Source organism: Schistocerca nitens, unplaced genomic scaffold (assembly GCF_023898315.1).
Source record: "Schistocerca nitens isolate TAMUIC-IGC-003100 unplaced genomic scaffold, iqSchNite1.1 HiC_scaffold_186, whole genome shotgun sequence".
Lineage (NCBI taxonomy): Eukaryota > Metazoa > Arthropoda > Insecta > Orthoptera > Acrididae > Schistocerca > Schistocerca nitens.
This window is the reverse complement of record NW_026045727.1, coordinates 1-19957: the sequence shown is the minus strand read 5'-3', so window position 1 is coordinate 19957 and position 19957 is coordinate 1. Positions and strand designations below refer to the sequence as shown.

At 47.4% G+C, this 19957-nt stretch overlaps 11 non-coding genes across 11 annotated transcripts; all 11 read right to left on the bottom strand.

Annotated features, from left to right (window-relative positions):
* Nucleotides 1-1137: 1137 nt before the first annotated feature.
* Trnas-cga (transfer RNA serine (anticodon CGA)) lies at nt 1138-1219 on the bottom strand. Its single transcript has one exon. It is a non-coding gene; the product is annotated as a tRNA-Ser (tRNA).
* A 137-nt stretch (nt 1220-1356) lies between these two features.
* Trnak-uuu (transfer RNA lysine (anticodon UUU)) lies at nt 1357-1429 on the bottom strand. Its single transcript has one exon. It is a non-coding gene; the product is annotated as a tRNA-Lys (tRNA).
* Nucleotides 1430-1967: 538 nt separating this feature from the next.
* On the bottom strand, nt 1968-2040 carry Trnaf-gaa (transfer RNA phenylalanine (anticodon GAA)). Its single transcript has one exon. It is a non-coding gene; the product is annotated as a tRNA-Phe (tRNA).
* A 4010-nt stretch (nt 2041-6050) lies between these two features.
* Nucleotides 6051-6132, bottom strand: Trnas-cga (transfer RNA serine (anticodon CGA)). Its single transcript has one exon. It is a non-coding gene; the product is annotated as a tRNA-Ser (tRNA).
* Nucleotides 6133-6269: 137 nt separating this feature from the next.
* Nucleotides 6270-6342, bottom strand: Trnak-uuu (transfer RNA lysine (anticodon UUU)). Its single transcript has one exon. It is a non-coding gene; the product is annotated as a tRNA-Lys (tRNA).
* A 538-nt stretch (nt 6343-6880) lies between these two features.
* Nucleotides 6881-6953, bottom strand: Trnaf-gaa (transfer RNA phenylalanine (anticodon GAA)). The gene has a single exon. It is a non-coding gene; the product is annotated as a tRNA-Phe (tRNA).
* A 7604-nt stretch (nt 6954-14557) lies between these two features.
* On the bottom strand, nt 14558-14639 carry Trnas-cga (transfer RNA serine (anticodon CGA)). Its single transcript has one exon. It is a non-coding gene; the product is annotated as a tRNA-Ser (tRNA).
* A 137-nt stretch (nt 14640-14776) lies between these two features.
* Nucleotides 14777-14849, bottom strand: Trnak-uuu (transfer RNA lysine (anticodon UUU)). Its single transcript has one exon. It is a non-coding gene; the product is annotated as a tRNA-Lys (tRNA).
* A 538-nt stretch (nt 14850-15387) lies between these two features.
* Trnaf-gaa (transfer RNA phenylalanine (anticodon GAA)) lies at nt 15388-15460 on the bottom strand. Its single transcript has one exon. It is a non-coding gene; the product is annotated as a tRNA-Phe (tRNA).
* Nucleotides 15461-19470: 4010 nt separating this feature from the next.
* Nucleotides 19471-19552, bottom strand: Trnas-cga (transfer RNA serine (anticodon CGA)). Its single transcript has one exon. It is a non-coding gene; the product is annotated as a tRNA-Ser (tRNA).
* Nucleotides 19553-19689: 137 nt separating this feature from the next.
* Nucleotides 19690-19762, bottom strand: Trnak-uuu (transfer RNA lysine (anticodon UUU)). Its single transcript has one exon. It is a non-coding gene; the product is annotated as a tRNA-Lys (tRNA).
* Between the last annotated feature and the right edge of the window lie 195 nt (nt 19763-19957).

The window sequence follows — 19957 nt, the reverse complement described above, 5'->3', positions numbered from 1 at the left end:
GGGTTAAAGGACGAAAGTCACTAGCTGTCTTCAAACCAGCAGCTTTCGGTATCAGGACAACCGTACCTCTCTTGAAATCGGCTGGAATTGAGCCACCATTCAAAATTTCATTTACTATATCCGTAAAAACAGGCCCTATAATAGGCCAAAAGCGAACAAAAAACTCCTTAGGAAGGCCATCCGGACCAGGAGATTTGTGAGATGGTGAACAAGCAATAAAAGCTGAAATTTCGTCTGCAGTAAAAGGAGCTAAAAATTCCGTATTATGGTCCTCTGTTAAAACTGATGGGATAGCAGTTAAAATCTCGTCATTATCAACCGGATCAGAATCAGCCACAGCATATAAGGTCTCATAGTAGCAGGTAAGTTCATGGGTTATTTGATTCTGTAAGGTAAGCCGGCGACCATCAGCTGCCATTAACCACTCGGCCACGACTGCCTGTGGCAATATCGACTTCCGACAAGTGAAAGTGACATCTTTAGAAGCAATCCGATGGCAGAAAGCGGCGTGGCCTCACTCTTTTCTCTAGTGTTTCCATTGCCAGCACATTAGCCGTTACGAAAGTGTATTAATTTTCGCCCAGACAGGGGCTTCAACCCAACACCCTTTGGTTGAAAACCTAACGCTCTACCGACTGAGCTACCGTACAGCTGCGTGGTGTGCGAGTGATTCACATGTCGTAATTACTGGCTTATGGCTCCAATGGCGACTTCACCGACTTCCCACTGACGCACCGCTGACGCTGCTTTTCTGTCGTCTTAAGCGGTGGACATACTTGCAAGTAGCTGCGAGATCTTAACAAAAGAAACGCTGCACCATTGCTTTTGCCGCACTCGAATGACTGAATTTCGATTCTTAAAAAGAAATGAATGTTCGCTCTGTCCAACACTTCCAAGCACATCTGTGTACTCACAAACTCGGCGTCGGCGCGAGAAAATGACGGGAGCGCACTCGTGGGCCTGCGACGGCTTTCTGCAGTCCCAGCGTCAGTGCGAGGTGAACCGGTAGCCACAGGAAGCAGCGGCCGTTGCGAAACTCAGTATTCTTAAATTTTCGTCTTGTTGAGAGTGGCGTCATTGGTTTGCATCCGCGTTCACGTGTGTGAAAATATTTGCTGCTCTTTACGCAAAATCGCACGCAGCCGGTAGGACTCGAACCTACGCTCCCAGAGGGAATCTGATTTCGAGTCAGACGCCTTAACCACTCGGCCACGACTGCCGGTAGCGCGAGTTCTGCCGACACATGCAACTGCTACCGTTTAAAGCACTGTGGTGTCAGGAAACGGCGTAGTTGCATTCTTTTCCGTAGTGTTTCCACCTCTACTAGACGAATCACTACCAAAGTATTAAAATTTCCGCCCGGACAGGGACTTGAACCCTGGACCCTTAGGTTAAAAGCCTAATGCTCTACCGACTGAGCTATCCGGGCTCACAAGACGTTTGTAAACCTTCCACGATACACAACTGCACATTGACTCATGTCCTTTACTGTTGTGCACTCGCTGCATGGAGCTGTAACTAATAAAACGTCGCCTGGATGCTGTCTACAAACTTATCGTGCTAAGCTCGTAACAGACTATCGAAGAATGCTGACACATGACGCAAGAACAAATTGCAGCAATCGTTACGTCTCATACGTTGGAGCAGAGGATTTACGTGTTCTGTCGACACTCACTGGGCAACTGGAAAATTCACAAGCATTTCGAATGCAATGTTTCCCACGTTTTCGCTCATTTCACGGTTCCGTTGGAGACGTTCTTCACGTCCTGACACAAAAAAGGGAACGCAATAGGTAGGACTTTTTTTTTATTTTCTTGCTTCCCAGGCATTTGCCTACTGTGTTCCTCTTATGGCATGCACTGGACAACCAGAACAGCTACAGGAGGGAGTCATTTTTGTTCTCGGCGGTAGTTACATTATCACAAACTCAGAGCAATTCCATTGGCGTCAGCTTCAAAACGAATGCATGCCGAAACCCGGGATCGAACCAGGGACCTTTAGATCTTCAGTCTAACGCTCTCCCAACTGAGCTATTTCGGCTGACGTTGAACGTCTCTGTTTTGCACGTCTTCGTTGACCTCTGCCCCGTCGCCAATTTCACAGTCATCTTCATCTGATAAGACACAGGGACGCTGAAAGGCGAGCAGCAGATGCAGTGAAGTACCACACACATTTCTTCTGCTTCCATCATCGTAACAAGCAAACACTTCGACTCGATTCATGTAATATTGACTTCGCTGACGCTAGAAAACCTGTGCTATATCGATGCCACGTGCAACTCGTGTGCAAAGAACGAGACACAAGAAGCAGTGAGCCTCTCCAGCGTGTGAGAGGCAGCATCTAGCAGATACACACGGTAAAACATTTGACTTGCGCTAGCTCATAAATTGCTACACGTCATCGTCTGCAAGCTAAAATGGACACATCTGCACTGCCCAGAGAGGTGACACTTGCACTGACACCTGGTGGACGGCTGTGAGACGAGGAGATGAGCTGTGGCTTCTGGGCGCGACTGTAGCGCTGCACCCTGCACATTGCTGGCGATCCACGTGTTTAGTGGAGACGCAACCGCTAGGATGCAGCTGAACGTCCTTCTTCTGAGAGCGAGAAAATTTTCGCAGTCGGCAGGACTCGAACCTACGCTCCCAGAGGGAATCTGATTTCAAGTCAGACGCCTTAACCACTTTTTTTTTTTTTTTTTTTTATACTCGAACCCACAATCCCCGGTTTAGGAGACCGATGCCTTATCCATTTTTTTTTTTTTTTGCCTTATCCATTTTTTTTTAACGCCTTAACCACTTTTTTTTTATCTTTTTTTTTGTCTCCTTGCAGCTCGGTGGAGGCGTGTTGGGCAGGGGTCGAATCCCGAGGCCTGGCCATGACGTCTCCTCCTCCCTGCACTGAAGCACAGTCGCACCAAGACGTAGTAATTGTCCTTGGTTCAGAGTCTTATGATACTTATATGTGGACACGGGGGTCATGATGCGTCGTCTATCCAAACAGGTAAAAGCTTGGCAGGAAGGTAAAAGAACTAAGAACTAGCGAGAATGTCTTCCGTATCATGAAGTGAGATCAGTATGCCCCTATACCGGTGCCATTAATGCATCTGGCGCAGTAATTATCAATAGAAGTGGAAACTTAACCAATCCCCTGCTTTTCGAAAACAATACTAAGCATATTCGCAAAGTCCCTCTTAAGATGTGGGAAAGATTTTTGCGTCCAGTACTCATGAAGCATGTAACCAATAAACGAAATAAAATCGGAAAGACCATCACCATCAACCACTGCAAAAATGTAACGGCCAAGAAGCCACATAATGGTGTTGTTCTTTGTCCGGGGATAAAAAACCGTGTCCGGCCAGCAGAGGATATCAGTTGTAAATGCCGATTCCGAACTCCTGGTGAGTAACGCCAATTGTCGGCGCAGCCAGTACCACATGCGAAGACGGTCAGCGCAGGTAAATCGGTGTGGGAGCGTATCAACACAACCACACGTTTGACAAAGCGGAGAGACACATAAACCTATACGATGAAGTCGTACGTTCGTAGGAATCAGCTGATTAACCACCTTATACCATAGGGAGGCAACAGTTGCTGAATGAACGGGTAAGCTAATATTCGTCCATATGTTACGCCAATTAAAACGGGGATACTGCAAAACAATCGGGTTGGAAGAAAACGACCTGTGCCATTTGGCAAGCAGTGTTCGCGTAGTAAAAACAGGACGACGTTGTAAGTGGAGATCCAGGTAACTAATCTCAATGTAGAAGTCCCGAACATGTCGTAGCTTCGCATTTAGAGACCCTACGTTAATAGGCGGTGACAAGCTCTCAGGACGAACGACATGGAGTAATCGCGAAGTAACAGTCGGGGACTCAGAAAATAAAAGATGGAGGGTTCGCTTAACATAAAGGGCAGCAGCCTTGACACGGACATCGGTGAACGACAAGCCGCCCTCAAGACGCGGCTTCGTAAAAACATCACAACGTAATTTAAAAATGTGCCCCCGCCAAATATATCTGTTAATAAGCTGGACCATTTTTGCACCCTGCATTCGGGGAAGCGGAAACAACTGAGCAACGTAATATACTTTACATAAAACATAAGTGTCTAATACACGCTTTTTTTGCAGTAGCGGTATCGAACGCCATGAGTGTTCGAATAATACACCTTGAAGCTTGGAAATGGCCACTTGCCAATTTTTTGCAGCCATACGAAGAGGACACCGTTCAAGATAGATACCTAAATGTGTATGGTGTTCAACAGCCATAACCCACGGAATAACCACACGTTCAAAGCCCCGCAAATTCAGGAGTTTGCTTTTACGGGGGTTAATACGAGAACCTGAGGCTGCAGAAAATTTATCTAGTTCCATTTTCAACAGCGGCACTTCTGCGGCGGAACGAAGCAAAACAACCAAATCATCAGCATAAGCTGTTGCTGTCTGGGTAACCCCAGAGATCGTAAGACCACGAAGTGTCGAGTTGAGACGTGTGAGGAGTGGTTGAAGGGAGAGAGCATAAAGGGTCATGGATAAAGGGCTACCTTGCGGGACGCCACGTTTAATATCAATGACCTTCGTCAGCTGGCCATTAATGTCAATCTTAGCAGAAATGCCAGTCGTCATATTCTTAAGTACCAGCAGCGCCTTTTCATTAAAACCGAGTCGGCGCAGCAGAAGCTCTAAAAACGAATGGGACACACGATTAAAAGCCTTACTAAAATCAACAAATAAAAGCGCACAGGAAATATTGGTGACAGCGACAATCGACACAATATCACGATACCCCGCCAGAGGCGTCAAGATGGAGCGCCCCGGAAAGCAGCTTTGACAAGGAGTTATCACAGGTGTAAGCAAGAGGGATAGACGTGCATTAACAGCCCTAGCAGCCGTCTTATAATCAAAATTTAAAAGGGTTAAAGGACGAAAGTCACTAGCTGTCTTCAAACCAGCAGCTTTCGGTATCAGGACAACCGTACCTCTCTTGAAATCGGCTGGAATTGAGCCACCATTCAAAATTTCATTTACTATATCCGTAAAAACAGGCCCTATAATAGGCCAAAAGCGAACAAAAAACTCCTTAGGAAGGCCATCCGGACCAGGAGATTTGTGAGATGGTGAACAAGCAATAAAAGCTGAAATTTCGTCTGCAGTAAAAGGAGCTAAAAATTCCGTATTATGGTCCTCTGTTAAAACTGATGGGATAGCAGTTAAAATCTCGTCATTATCAACCGGATCAGAATCAGCCACAGCATATAAGGTCTCATAGTAGCAGGTAAGTTCATGGGTTATTTGATTCTGTAAGGTAAGCCGGCGACCATCAGCTGCCATTAACCACTCGGCCACGACTGCCTGTGGCAATATCGACTTCCGACAAGTGAAAGTGACATCTTTAGAAGCAATCCGATGGCAGAAAGCGGCGTGGCCTCACTCTTTTCTCTAGTGTTTCCATTGCCAGCACATTAGCCGTTACGAAAGTGTATTAATTTTCGCCCAGACAGGGGCTTCAACCCAACACCCTTTGGTTGAAAACCTAACGCTCTACCGACTGAGCTACCGTACAGCTGCGTGGTGTGCGAGTGATTCACATGTCGTAATTACTGGCTTATGGCTCCAATGGCGACTTCACCGACTTCCCACTGACGCACCGCTGACGCTGCTTTTCTGTCGTCTTAAGCGGTGGACATACTTGCAAGTAGCTGCGAGATCTTAACAAAAGAAACGCTGCACCATTGCTTTTGCCGCACTCGAATGACTGAATTTCGATTCTTAAAAAGAAATGAATGTTCGCTCTGTCCAACACTTCCAAGCACATCTGTGTACTCACAAACTCGGCGTCGGCGCGAGAAAATGACGGGAGCGCACTCGTGGGCCTGCGACGGCTTTCTGCAGTCCCAGCGTCAGTGCGAGGTGAACCGGTAGCCACAGGAAGCAGCGGCCGTTGCGAAACTCAGTATTCTTAAATTTTCGTCTTGTTGAGAGTGGCGTCATTGGTTTGCATCCGCGTTCACGTGTGTGAAAATATTTGCTGCTCTTTACGCAAAATCGCACGCAGCCGGTAGGACTCGAACCTACGCTCCCAGAGGGAATCTGATTTCGAGTCAGACGCCTTAACCACTCGGCCACGACTGCCGGTAGCGCAAGTTCTGCCGACACATGCAACTGCTACCGTTTAAAGCACTGTGGTGTCAGGAAACGGCGTAGTTGCATTCTTTTCCGTAGTGTTTCCACCTCTACTAGACGAATCACTACCAAAGTATTAAAATTTCCGCCCGGACAGGGACTTGAACCCTGGACCCTTAGGTTAAAAGCCTAATGCTCTACCGACTGAGCTATCCGGGCTCACAAGACGTTTGTAAACCTTCCACGATACACAACTGCACATTGACTCATGTCCTTTACTGTTGTGCACTCGCTGCATGGAGCTGTAACTAATAAAACGTCGCCTGGATGCTGTCTACAAACTTATCGTGCTAAGCTCGTAACAGACTATCGAAGAATGCTGACACATGACGCAAGAACAAATTGCAGCAATCGTTACGTCTCATACGTTGGAGCAGAGGATTTACGTGTTCTGTCGACACTCACTGGGCAACTGGAAAATTCACAAGCATTTCGAATGCAATGTTTCCCACGTTTTCGCTCATTTCACGGTTCCGTTGGAGACGTTCTTCACGTCCTGACACAAAAAAGGGAACGCAATAGGCAGGACTTTTTTTTTATTTTCTTGCTTCCCAGGCATTTGCCTACTGTGTTCCTCTTATGGCATGCACTGGACAACCAGAACAGCTACAGGAGGGAGTCATTTTTGTTCTCGGCGGTAGTTACATTATCACAAACTCAGAGCAATTCCATTGGCGTCAGCTTCAAAACGAATGCATGCCGAAACCCGGGATCGAACCAGGGACCTTTAGATCTTCAGTCTAACGCTCTCCCAACTGAGCTATTTCGGCTGACGTTGAACGTCTCTGTTTTGCACGTCTTCGTTGACCTCTGCCCCGTCGCCAATTTCACAGTCATCTTCATCTGATAAGACACAGGGACGCTGAAAGGCGAGCAGCAGATGCAGTGAAGTACCACACACATTTCTTCTGCTTCCATCATCGTAACAAGCAAACACTTCGACTCGATTCATGTAATATTGACTTCGCTGACGCTAGAAAACCTGTGCTATATCGATGCCACGTGCAACTCGTGTGCAAAGAACGAGACACAAGAAGCAGTGAGCCTCTCCAGCGTGTGAGAGGCAGCATCTAGCAGATACACACGGTAAAACATTTGACTTGCGCTAGCTCATAAATTGCTACACGTCATCGTCTGCAAGCTAAAATGGACACATCTGCACTGCCCAGAGAGGTGACACTTGCACTGACACCTGGTGGACGGCTGTGAGACGGGGAGATGAGCTGTGGCTTCTGGGCGCGACTGTAGCGCTGCACCCTGCACATTGCTGGCGATCCACGTGTTTAGTGGAGACGCAACCGCTAGGATGCAGCTGAACGTCCTTCTTCTGAGAGCGAGAAAATTTTCGCAGTCGGCAGGACTTTTTTTTTTTTTTCTTTTTTTTTTTTATTTTTTTTTTTATTTTTTTTTTTTTTTCTTGATTTAATTAAGGTTTTTGTCGTCGTTGCTCCACGCAGACCATCCTGTAGTATCGAAATTTTCTGCTCCTTCTTCTTAAACAAAAAAAGAAAAAACGGACGCAGTCGGTAGGACATTTTTTTTTTTTTTTTTTCGCAGTCGGCAGGACTTTTTTTTTTTTTGTTTAAAATTTTCGCAGTCGGCAGGACTTTTTTTTGTTATTTTTTTTTCTTTTTTTTTTATTTTTTTTTTATTTTTTTTTTTTTACCAAAGATGCAACCAGAGCAACAGGCAGGCAGAGGCAAAGAGGGCAGGGGTCGAATGTCCCGAGGCCTGGCCAAAATGTCTCCCCCAGACCTGTCACCAAGTTGTCTCCTGAGTCTGTTGTAAGAGACTGGTTTTTTTTTTTTTTTTTGGTTTTTTGGGCTACTAGGATTTTTTTTTAATGTTGGTTTAAATTTGTTTTTTTTAATTGGTTTTGCTTGGTTCTTTTTTTTTTTATTTTATTTATTTATTAATTGCCGACTGGCGTGATGAAGAATGTGCAACAGAACATTGGAGCTCAGTGGCTGGAGAAAGAGGAAATAATATTTAGTGCCACAAAGGAAACGAAAATATCGCCTCAAAACTAAAGAAATGCAGTGTTTCCTGCTGGAAGAGAACGACAAGAAGCACAGTGGGAGAAGAAAAAAAAAAAACACGAAGAACTTAGAAGCCCTCAACTCTACCGGGACATGAATTTAGGAAACGAACCTGAGAGAAGAAATGAGCAAATTCCATTCATCCATAATGGAAAAGAGATAAAATGGCACATAATTTGGCAACGAAAAACAAACACCTCTCTTGGAAAGGAGTGTGAAAGGAATGGAGGATTGTGAATGTGCTATCTTCACGGAAAGAAGCGAGCAAATAGGCAACATAGAATTTCAAAACAAGCGATCCCCGTAGGAAAGAAGAAATCGAAATACCAAATGAAAGAGAGGAAGAATAAGCCCTCGAAAGGGAGTACAATTCACACTCGAAATAAAACGAAAGTGCGTTCCAATGTCAAAGAAAGCAAAAAGAGAAGGTTATGAAAACAATCAAGAAAAAAGGAAGAAAGAAAGTAATTCCTTATTCCATTGTTTTGCATTTCAATGTGTTTCTAGTTTCTTCTTCAGTTTTCAGTTTCCGAGTGCTTTCGTAACGTCAAGACGCTATTACATCTGTTCACATTTCAGGACCACGATCGACGTCTTCATTAAGTTTGGAGGACAGTCGGTGCCAGATTGAAGACTTTCCGAAATTGCTGTTCAATGGGGATTTGCAAAAAGCGCTGAAAACACCTCTGATATGAGGCGGTCCTCCGGAGCGTTGTATGGCGCTCCCACAGATAAAACAAGTAGTCGACTGGATCACTGATATTTTTGGCAAATATAGCGTAGGTGGTATGCCCCAGAATCCACACTGTAGCATTTCGTTTAGATTGCGGAAAAGGTTTAATGTCGGGAATCATAGCCGTAAGCGGGGAGAACGACCGGTTGTTAGTCCTGTTAATGAGTGCGAGCATGTCGCAGGAAATAGCCCATACATCTCGTGTGGTTTTGCAAAGAAAACGATGCTCAAGTGTACCCCGTTCGTCACAGGACTCGCATTTAGAGGACGGAATAAGGTGAATAGCCGCCAGCCGATCGTTGGTAGTCACAGTGCGAGTAATAACCGTATACCACGTGCTTCGCACTTCTGGCGATAACAACTTGTTGCTGACGTTTTGCCAAACAAGAACCCAGTTGTTGTGGGGATATTGACGTACTAAGGCGTTCGGTGGTGGCAAACCGACCATCTCATGATACAAAGAAGTTGCAGACCGCGTCCTGCGGTCGCGAGCTAGTGAAACATGATAACTTCGGGACAAGAAAAAATCTCTGAAGACAGCAAGCTTGTAAGGTATTCGCGAGACATTGATCGGTGCACTGTCAGAAAGGGGCTCATGGGCGCGGAAGAGGGCAGCCGTCGTACTGCGAGGGCTGTTCTCTACAATGGTGGCAAGTCGGTTGACAAGCAGGGCAGAACATTTCTTTCTGACATCGACGAGACCCAGGCCTCCGCGAGACGGAGGCTGGGTACATGTGGCAAGCTTCACCTTGAAAATATGACCACGCCACAGCAGCCAGTGTGCTGCTTGGCTGATCGTGCGTGCCAACGGAGGTGGGACGTTGAGTACTTGAGCCACATACCACGCTTTAGCCAGAATGTGAACGTTGATCAACTCGACACGCTGTAGAAGATGTAAGTGCCGGGTGGCGTGACGAACCATGAGACCCTTGACAGTTGTCGAAATACGGCGCCAGTTATGAGCCGCCATCTTTACGGGGCAAGCAAAGAAGTGAATGCCGAGCAACATGTGGGAGGCAGCTATGGTATACCATGAATCGGCAGCATAGTTGCGACAGGCACCTATTGGGAGTAGCACCGTTTTATGCGGGTTCAGTTCCGCACCTGTAGCCTGGGCAAAAAGACTGAACACAGGTTTAACTAAAGGGATGTCCTTTTCTTGTCGTATAAAGACGCCGACATCGTCGGCGTACGCAACGCACGACGCCCGTACACCCTCTACATCGATCCCACTGACAGTGCGCCCAATTCGGCGGAGGAGGGGGTCAAGAGCGATAACAAAGAGGGACATAGAGAGGGGACACCCTTGCCGCACAGACCGTGCAATCCCAAAGGGAGCCGAAAGGGTGCCATTTATCAGAATGCGAGAAGACGCTCTCGTTAGGACATTTTTAAGGGCGGAAACAAAGTTCATATGAAAGCCGATGTGACCTAACAATGCAAAGAGGTAATCGTGGTTAATCCGATCAAAAGCCTTCTTAAAATCAATCGAGAGAATCGCCCCTGGAGTCCGTGTGGCAGCAGTGTGAGCCACGACGTCCCTATACGTGCTCACGGCGGCAAGGATACCCCTCCCTGCCACAGCGCACATCTGGAAGGGGCTAATGATTTTTCGCATCACAGTGTGCAGCCTGGTTGCGACGCATTTGCTGAAAAGCTTGTAGTCACTGTTTAACAGCGTGATCGGGCGAAAGTTTTCAACTGTATCAGCCCCAGCGGTCTTAGGGAGAAGAATGACTATACCCTCTAGAAACTCTGCCGGACACGGAAGGCCACTCAACAATTCATTTGCGACCTTTGTGAGGATAGGTTCTAAGAGATCCCAGAACTCGAGGTAGAATTCTAAAGGAATTCCGTCAGGGCCTGGGGACTTGTTGCGAGCAGACGATCTGAGTGCATCGCTCAGCTCCTCCGTCGTGATGGCGGAAAGGAGGGTGTCATTGTCCTCACGTGTGAGCAGGTTCCGCATTTCACCCATGAGTACATGGGCGGCCGCCCTATCGTGGTCGCTACGTTGAAACGCGGCATTAAAATGGGCAAAAATATGCGCACGTATGTCCCTCTCTGTGGTTAGACGCTCCCCAGTCTCCAGTCTAAGAGACCGAATAAATTTAGTAGCACCCCGTCTCCGCTCTCTTTCGATATGATGAATAGTCGGTGACTCATCAAAGGTCCCTACACAACGACTCCTAAGTAAGGAGCCCTGAAAGTCTTGGGCTTGCAATTTAAAAATTTGAGCTTTGACAGTTTTTAACTGAATCAGAAATTGCTCGTCTACAATATCCGGTAAAGAGACGGCATCCTTTAAAATCTGATAATAATATTCAGTGGTTCTATGTTTCCACAGCGCAGCTTCGGCGCTAAAACACTTTAAAACAGTACGGATAGACGGTTTGGCCAGGTGAACCCACCAATCGACAACTGAGGCATAGTTAGCCAGCTTTTCGCCGCAGGAAGAAAGCGTATCGTGAATCTGTCGACGCAACGAGGGGGCACGGACATGGGTCACGTTAAACTTCCACACCCGAGATCGACGGAACTGGCGGAGTTGCGGCGCGCGAAGGTCGCAGAAGAAGGCGCAGTGATCGGAAAAACAGACAGGGGCGACGTCGGCACTAATTAGGTGATCTGCTATGCAGGTCGACTCATAGAGCCTATCAAGTCTACTAGCCCCATTGCGATAGAAATACGTAAAGACTTGCCGTTGAGGATAGAGAACACGCCACACATCTGCTAACTGGAAGCTTGCAATCAGACGATCAAGGTCGACGCACTTATGAGCCGTGGGAAACTGGTCAGCGTCCGCAACCACACAATTAAAATCGCCCCCCAATACGACGGGCAGCGTCGGGCTACCAATCAAGGTGGGTACATCTTCAATGAAAAATCTCGCTCTCGCCCTCTTTAAACTGGTGCCAGACGGAGCGTAAATGTTAACTAGTTGCAGTCCTCCGATAACGCACGAGATTCCTCTGCCGGTCGGTAGTCGTTTGACTCGCGTCGGCTCTTCTGCAGACTTATATAAGATAGCGGTACCACACCTAGCTTCCGGGTCGACATTAAAAATGGCGGAATACCCCGTTAAAACATCAAGGGACACAACGCTCACTTCCTGCAGAAAAATAAAATCGTACCGACAATGTTGGATAAAATTCGCCAACACTTGCAATTTCTGAGGAGCCGCAATACAGGTGATATTTAAGGTGGCTATTTTAACCATGTAGCTATAGGACGCATGGGTGTAGGGCACAGAGATAAATGTTGGAATGGGAGTCACCGAGAAGGCGCAGACTCACCGGAGACGGAAAGCAGGCTACCGTGGCAGTTACATGTCAACATCGTCCGCCCAGGAGAGCGGCGCAGGAGTTGTCGTGTCGCCGTCCGACAGACTGCCGCCGGTAGTGTCTCCCGACGGGGTTTTCCTTGACGCGCGAGTCTGCGAATTGCGCTGTTTACGAGAAGCCGTATCAGTACTAATCTTTTTCGACGGGGGCGAAATTTCCCGGCCGCCGGTACCCTTTCCTAGCATACCCTTAAGTTGCTGACTTTGCTCGCGAACGCGTTTTTCTCGCTGCGAGGCAAAGTCAGTGTCCCGCAACTTAGTTTTTACGTTCCCCACTGAGGCCACAGAGTGCGGTTCTACATCCATAACCAAATTCTCCGCGTGAGGTGGAGAAATGCGCAAGGTATTCGCTGGAGCAGCAATGTTACTGGGGGATGGGTTGGAGTCCGCGACCTTGTCAGGAGTGGCAGTAGGTGCGCAATCCCCAGTAGGGATGTCCGACACAACAGACACTGAAGTTGCAACATCACATGGGGAGGGCGTTTGACACTGGAGAACCGGGGAGGCAGGCTCGGTCTCGCAAGCTGCGGCAGTAAGAGCACCTGATTCCGGAACGCTCTGAACACGTTCATCAACAAGCGAAGCCGCGGAAGTCGTCTCCTGCAACGGAGCAGAACGGTTGGTCGGACGACATTCAGTGCTAATGTCAGGGACAGTGTCAACAACAGGCGTACGTGGAACAACAGGTACACTAGAAAGAACAGACATACCCACTACAACCGGATCACGATCTAGCGACTCAGCCGGTGGCGGAGAACCTCTAAGGAGGGCACCCGCGTAACTACCTGAGTTGTCTAGGGGCAACTGCACAGGGCGCCGTCGGGGACAAGAATTCCGCATATGTTCAGTGGAATGGCAGAGAGAGCACGTTGGAGGTTGGCCGGTGTAGGAAATGAAGGCCCTATGGCCGCCTATGATAACAAAGGACGGAATGTGTTTTTTTAAGTCCATCCGTACTGTACGTACACCGTTATCACATTGATAAACATACGCGGACGACCAATAATCTTTAGTGACAGCAAAGATAGTCCCATATAAACTTAATGCACGGCGAATTTCATCTAAGGGCACTTCAAATGGCAGATGGAAAACTTTCACGTTACGAATACCATAACCGGCATGTAGCACTTTAACATCACTAATATTTCCGTCAGCATGTTTAAATTTCCGAACCCCGCCGTTGACGGCCACCAAACGCTCACATAGTTCACTATCAAGAATTTTCAAGAACACCGAATTAACAATAAAATCTAAATGTACACCATCTAGCAAAGCTGGGTCAATTTGCAATTCCGATCTGATCCAATGATGGATTTCAAAAGCCGTGGGACGCGGAAATTCGCGATCAAACAACAACTGAATAGTATTACACCGGTTGTACGTCACCATTTTTCACAATGAATCCTTTACAACTTACAAAAAGAGAAGAAACACGCTGAGTAAAGACACCAGGCCGCTGCAAACCACGGCGACCAACGATGTAAACACAGCTGCTAGCGGAGCTCGCGACGGGCACGTCCGCTCGCCGCAACCACTCGGCCACGACTGCTGGTGGCGGAAATGTCTCCCGACAACGGAAACTGCCATCTTTAGAAGCAATCTGATGGCAGAGAGCGGCGTGGCCTCACTCATTTCTGTAAGGTTTCCATTGGCCGTTTCCAAAATGTAATAATTTTCGCCCAGACAGGGACTTGAACCCAGGACCATTTGATTGAGAACCTACCGCTCTGCCGACTGAGCTATGCGGGCCCACGCACGAGCATTATCGTACAGCTGCGTGGTGTCCGAGTGATTCGAATGTCGTAATTGCTGGCTTATGGCTCCAATGGCGACTTCACCGACTTCCCACTGACGCACCGCTGACGCTACTTTTCTGTCGTCTTAAACGATGGACATACTTCCAAGCAGCTGCGAGATCATAAGAAAAGAAACGCTGCACCACTGCTTTTGCCGCACTCGAATGATTGAATTGCGATTCTTAAAAAGAAATGAATGTTCGCTCTGTCCAACACTTCCAAGCACATCTGTGTACTCACAAACTCGGCGTCGGCGCGAGAAAATGACGGGAGCGCACTCGTGGGCCTGCGACGGCTTTCTGCAGTCCCAGCGTCAGTGCGAGGTGAACCGGTAGCCACAGGAAGCAGCGGCCGTTGCGAAACTCAGTATTCTTAAATTTTCGTCTTGTTGAGAGTGGCGTCATTGGTTTGCATCCGCGTTCACGTGTGTGAAAATATTTGCTGCTCTTTACGCAAAATCGCACGCAGCCGGTAGGACTCGAACCTACGCTCCCAGAGGGAATCTGATTTCGAGTCAGACGCCTTAACCACTCGGCCACGACTGCCGGTAGCGCGAGTTCTGCCGACACATGCAACTGCTACCGTTTAAAGCACTGTGGTGTCAGGAAACGGCGTAGTTGCATTCTTCTCCGTAGTGTTTCCACCTCTACTAGACGAATCACTACCAAAGTATTAAAATTTCCGCCCGGACAGGGACTTGAACCCTGGACCCTTAGGTTAAAAGCCTAATGCTCTACCGACTGAGCTATCCGGGCTCACAAGACGTTTGTAAACCTTCCACGATACACAACTGCACATTGACTCATGTCCTTTACTGTTGTGCACTCGCTGCATGGAGCTGTAACTAATAAAACGTCGCCTGGATGCTGTCTACAAACTTATCGTGCTAAGCTCGTAACAGACTATCGAAGAATGCTGACACATGACGCAAGAACAAATTGCAGCAATCGTTACGTCTCATACGTTGGAGCAGAGGATTTACGTGTTCTGTCGACACTCACTGGGCAACTGGAAAATTCACAAGCATTTCGAATGCAATGTTTCCCACGTTTTCGCTCATTTCACGGTTCCGTTGGAGACGTTCTTCACGTCCTGACACAAAAAAGGGAACGCAATAGGTAGGACTTTTTTTTTATTTTCTTGCTTCCCAGGCATTTGCCTACTGTGTTCCTCTTATGGCATGCACTGGACAACCAGAACAGCTACAGGAGGGAGTCATTTTTGTTCTCGGCGGTAGTTACATTATCACAAACTCAGAGCAATTCCATTGGCGTCAGCTTCAAAACGAATGCATGCCGAAACCCGGGATCGAACCAGGGACCTTTAGATCTTCAGTCTAACGCTCTCCCAACTGAGCTATTTCGGCTGACGTTGAACGTCTCTGTTTTGCACGTCTTCGTTGACCTCTGCCCCGTCGCCAATTTCACAGTCATCTTCATCTGATAAGACACAGGGACGCTGAAAGGCGAGCAGCAGATGCAGTGAAGTACCACACACATTTCTTCTGCTTCCATCATCGTAACAAGCAAACACTTCGACTCGATTCATGTAATATTGACTTCGCTGACGCTAGAAAACCTGTGCTATATCGATGCCACGTGCAACTCGTGTGCAAAGAACGAGACACAAGAAGCAGTGAGCCTCTCCAGCGTGTGAGAGGCAGCATCTAGCAGATACACACGGTAAAACATTTGACTTGCGCTAGCTCATAAATTGCTACACGTCATCGTCTGCAAGCTAAAATGGACACATCTGCACTGCCCAGAGAGGTGACACTTGCACTGACACCTGGTGGACGGCTGTGAGACGAGGAGATGAGCTGTGGCTTCTGGGCGCGACTGTAGCGCTGCACCCTGCACATTGCTGGCGATCCACGTGTTTAGTGGAGACGCAACCGCTAGGATGCAGCTGAACGTCCTTCTTCTGAGAGCGAGAAAATTTTCGCAGTCGGCAGGACTCGAACCTACGCTCCCAGAGGGAATCTGATTTCAAGTCAGACGCCTTAACCACTTTTTTTTTTTTTTTTTTTTTTATACTCGAACCCACAATCCCCGGTTTAGGAGACCGATGCCTTATCCATTTTTTTTTTTTTGCCTTATCCATTTTTTTTTAACGCCTTAACCACTTTTTTTTTATCTTTTTTTTTGTCTCCTTGCAGCTCGGTGGAGGCGTGTTGGGCAGGGGTCGAATCCCGAGGCCTGGCCATGACGTCTCCTCCTCCCTGCACTGAAGCACAGTCGCACCAAGACGTAGTAATTGTCCTTGGTTCAGAGTCTTATGATACTTATATGTGGACACGGGGGTCATGATGCGTCGTCTATCCAAACAGGTAAAAGCTTGGCAGGAAGGTAAAAGAACTAAGAACTAGCGAGAATGTCTTCCGTATCATGAAGTGAGATCAGTATGCCCCTATACCGGTGCCATTAATGCATCTGGCGCAGTAATTATCAATAGAAGTGGAAACTTAACCAATCCCCTGCTTTTCGAAAACAATACTAAGCATATTCGCAAAGTCCCTCTTAAGATGTGGGAAAGATTTTTGCGTCCAGTACTCATGAAGCATGTAACCAATAAACGAAATAAAATCGGAAAGACCATCACCATCAACCACTGCAAAAATGTAACGGCCAAGAAGCCACATAATGGTGTTGTTCTTTGTCCGGGGATAAAAAACCGTGTCCGGCCAGCAGAGGATATCAGTTGTAAATGCCGATTCCGAACTCCTGGTGAGTAACGCCAATTGTCGGCGCAGCCAGTACCACATGCGAAGACGGTCAGCGCAGGTAAATCGGTGTGGGAGCGTATCAACACAACCACACGTTTGACAAAGCGGAGAGACACATAAACCTATACGATGAAGTCGTACGTTCGTAGGAATCAGCTGATTAACCACCTTATACCATAGGGAGGCAACAGTTGCTGAATGAACGGGTAAGCTAATATTCGTCCATATGTTACGCCAATTAAAACGGGGATACTGCAAAACAATCGGGTTGGAAGAAAACGACCTGTGCCATTTGGCAAGCAGTGTTCGCGTAGTAAAAACAGGACGACGTTGTAAGTGGAGATCCAGGTAACTAATCTCAATGTAGAAGTCCCGAACATGTCGTAGCTTCGCATTTAGAGACCCTACGTTAATAGGCGGTGACAAGCTCTCAGGACGAACGACATGGAGTAATCGCGAAGTAACAGTCGGGGACTCAGAAAATAAAAGATGGAGGGTTCGCTTAACATAAAGGGCAGCAGCCTTGACACGGACATCGGTGAACGACAAGCCGCCCTCAAGACGCGGCTTCGTAAAAACATCACAACGTAATTTAAAAATGTGCCCCCGCCAAATATATCTGTTAATAAGCTGGACCATTTTTGCACCCTGCATTCGGGGAAGCGGAAACAACTGAGCAACGTAATATACTTTACATAAAACATAAGTGTCTAATACACGCTTTTTTTGCAGTAGCGGTATCGAACGCCATGAGTGTTCGAATAATACACCTTGAAGCTTGGAAATGGCCACTTGCCAATTTTTTGCAGCCATACGAAGAGGACACCGTTCAAGATAGATACCTAAATGTGTATGGTGTTCAACAGCCATAACCCACGGAATAACCACACGTTCAAAGCCCCGCAAATTCAGGAGTTTGCTTTTACGGGGGTTAATACGAGAACCTGAGGCTGCAGAAAATTTATCTAGTTCCATTTTCAACAGCGGCACTTCTGCGGCGGAACGAAGCAAAACAACCAAATCATCAGCATAAGCTGTTGCTGTCTGGGTAACCCCAGAGATCGTAAGACCACGAAGTGTCGAGTTGAGACGTGTGAGGAGTGGTTGAAGGGAGAGAGCATAAAGGGTCATGGATAAAGGGCTACCTTGCGGGACGCCACGTTTAATATCAATGACCTTCGTCAGCTGGCCATTAATGTCAATCTTAGCAGAAATGCCAGTCGTCATATTCTTAAGTACCAGCAGCGCCTTTTCATTAAAACCGAGTCGGCGCAGCAGAAGCTCTAAAAACGAATGGGACACACGATCAAAAGCCTTACTAAAATCAACAAATAAAAGCGCACAGGAAATATTGGTGACAGCGACAATCGACACAATATCACGATACCCCGCCAGAGGCGTCAAGATGGAGCGCCCCGGAAAGCAGCTTTGACAAGGAGTTATCACAGGTGTAAGCAAGAGGGATAGACGTGCATTAACAGCCCTAGCAGCCGTCTTATAATCAAAATTTAAAAGGGTTAAAGGACGAAAGTCACTAGCTGTCTTCAAACCAGCAGCTTTCGGTATCAGGACAACCGTACCTCTCTTGAAATCGGCTGGAATTGAGCCACCATTCAAAATTTCATTTACTATATCCGTAAAAACAGGCCCTATAATAGGCCAAAAGCGAACAAAAAACTCCTTAGGAAGGCCATCCGGACCAGGAGATTTGTGAGATGGTGAACAAGCAATAAAAGCTGAAATTTCGTCTGCAGTAAAAGGAGCTAAAAATTCCGTATTATGGTCCTCTGTTAAAACTGATGGGATAGCAGTTAAAATCTCGTCATTATCAACCGGATCAGAATCAGCCACAGCATATAAGGTCTCATAGTAGCAGGTAAGTTCATGGGTTATTTGATTCTGTAAGGTAAGCCGGCGACCATCAGCTGCCATTAACCACTCGGCCACGACTGCCTGTGGCAATATCGACTTCCGACAAGTGAAAGTGACATCTTTAGAAGCAATCCGATGGCAGAAAGCGGCGTGGCCTCACTCTTTTCTCTAGTGTTTCCATTGCCAGCACATTAGCCGTTACGAAAGTGTATTAATTTTCGCCCAGACAGGGGCTTCAACCCAACACCCTTTGGTTGAAAACCTAACGCTCTACCGACTGAGCTACCGTACAGCTGCGTGGTGTGCGAGTGATTCACATGTCGTAATTACTGGCTTATGGCTCCAATGGCGACTTCACCGACTTCCCACTGACGCACCGCTGACGCTGCTTTTCTGTCGTCTTAAGCGGTGGACATACTTGCAAGTAGCTGCGAGATCTTAACAAAAGAAACGCTGCACCATTGCTTTTGCCGCACTCGAATGACTGAATTACGATTCTTAAAAAGAAATGAATGTTCGCTCTGTCCAACACTTCCAAGCACATCTGTGTACTCACAAACTCGGCGTCGGCGCGAGAAAATGACGGGAGCGCACTCGTGGGCCTGCGACGGCTTTCTGCAGTCCCAGCGTCAGTGCGAGGTGAACCGGTAGCCACAGGAAGCAGCGGCCGTTGCGAAACTCAGTATTCTTAAATTTTCGTCTTGTTGAGAGTGGCGTCATTGGTTTGCATCCGCGTTCACGTGTGTGAAAATATTTGCTGCTCTTTACGCAAAATCGCACGCAGCCGGTAGGACTCGAACCTACGCTCCCAGAGGGAATCTGATTTCGAGTCAGACGCCTTAACCACTCGGCCACGACTGCCGGTAGCGCGAGTTCTGCCGACACATGCAACTGCTACCGTTTAAAGCACTGTGGTGTCAGGAAACGGCGTAGTTGCATTCTTTTCCGTAGTGTTTCCACCTCTACTAGACGAATCACTACCAAAGTATTAAAATTTCCGCCCAGACAGGGACTTGAACCCTGGACCCTTAGGTTAAAAGCCTAATGCTCTACCGACTGAGCTATCCGGGCTCACAAGACGTTTGTAAACCTTCCACGATACACAACTGCACATTGACTCATGTCCTTTACTGTTGTGCACTCGCTGCATGGAGCTGTAACTAATAAAACGTCGCCTGGATGCTGTCTACAAACTTATCGTGCTAAGCTCGTAACAGACTATCGAAGAATGCTGACACATGACGCAAGAACAAATTGCAGCAATCG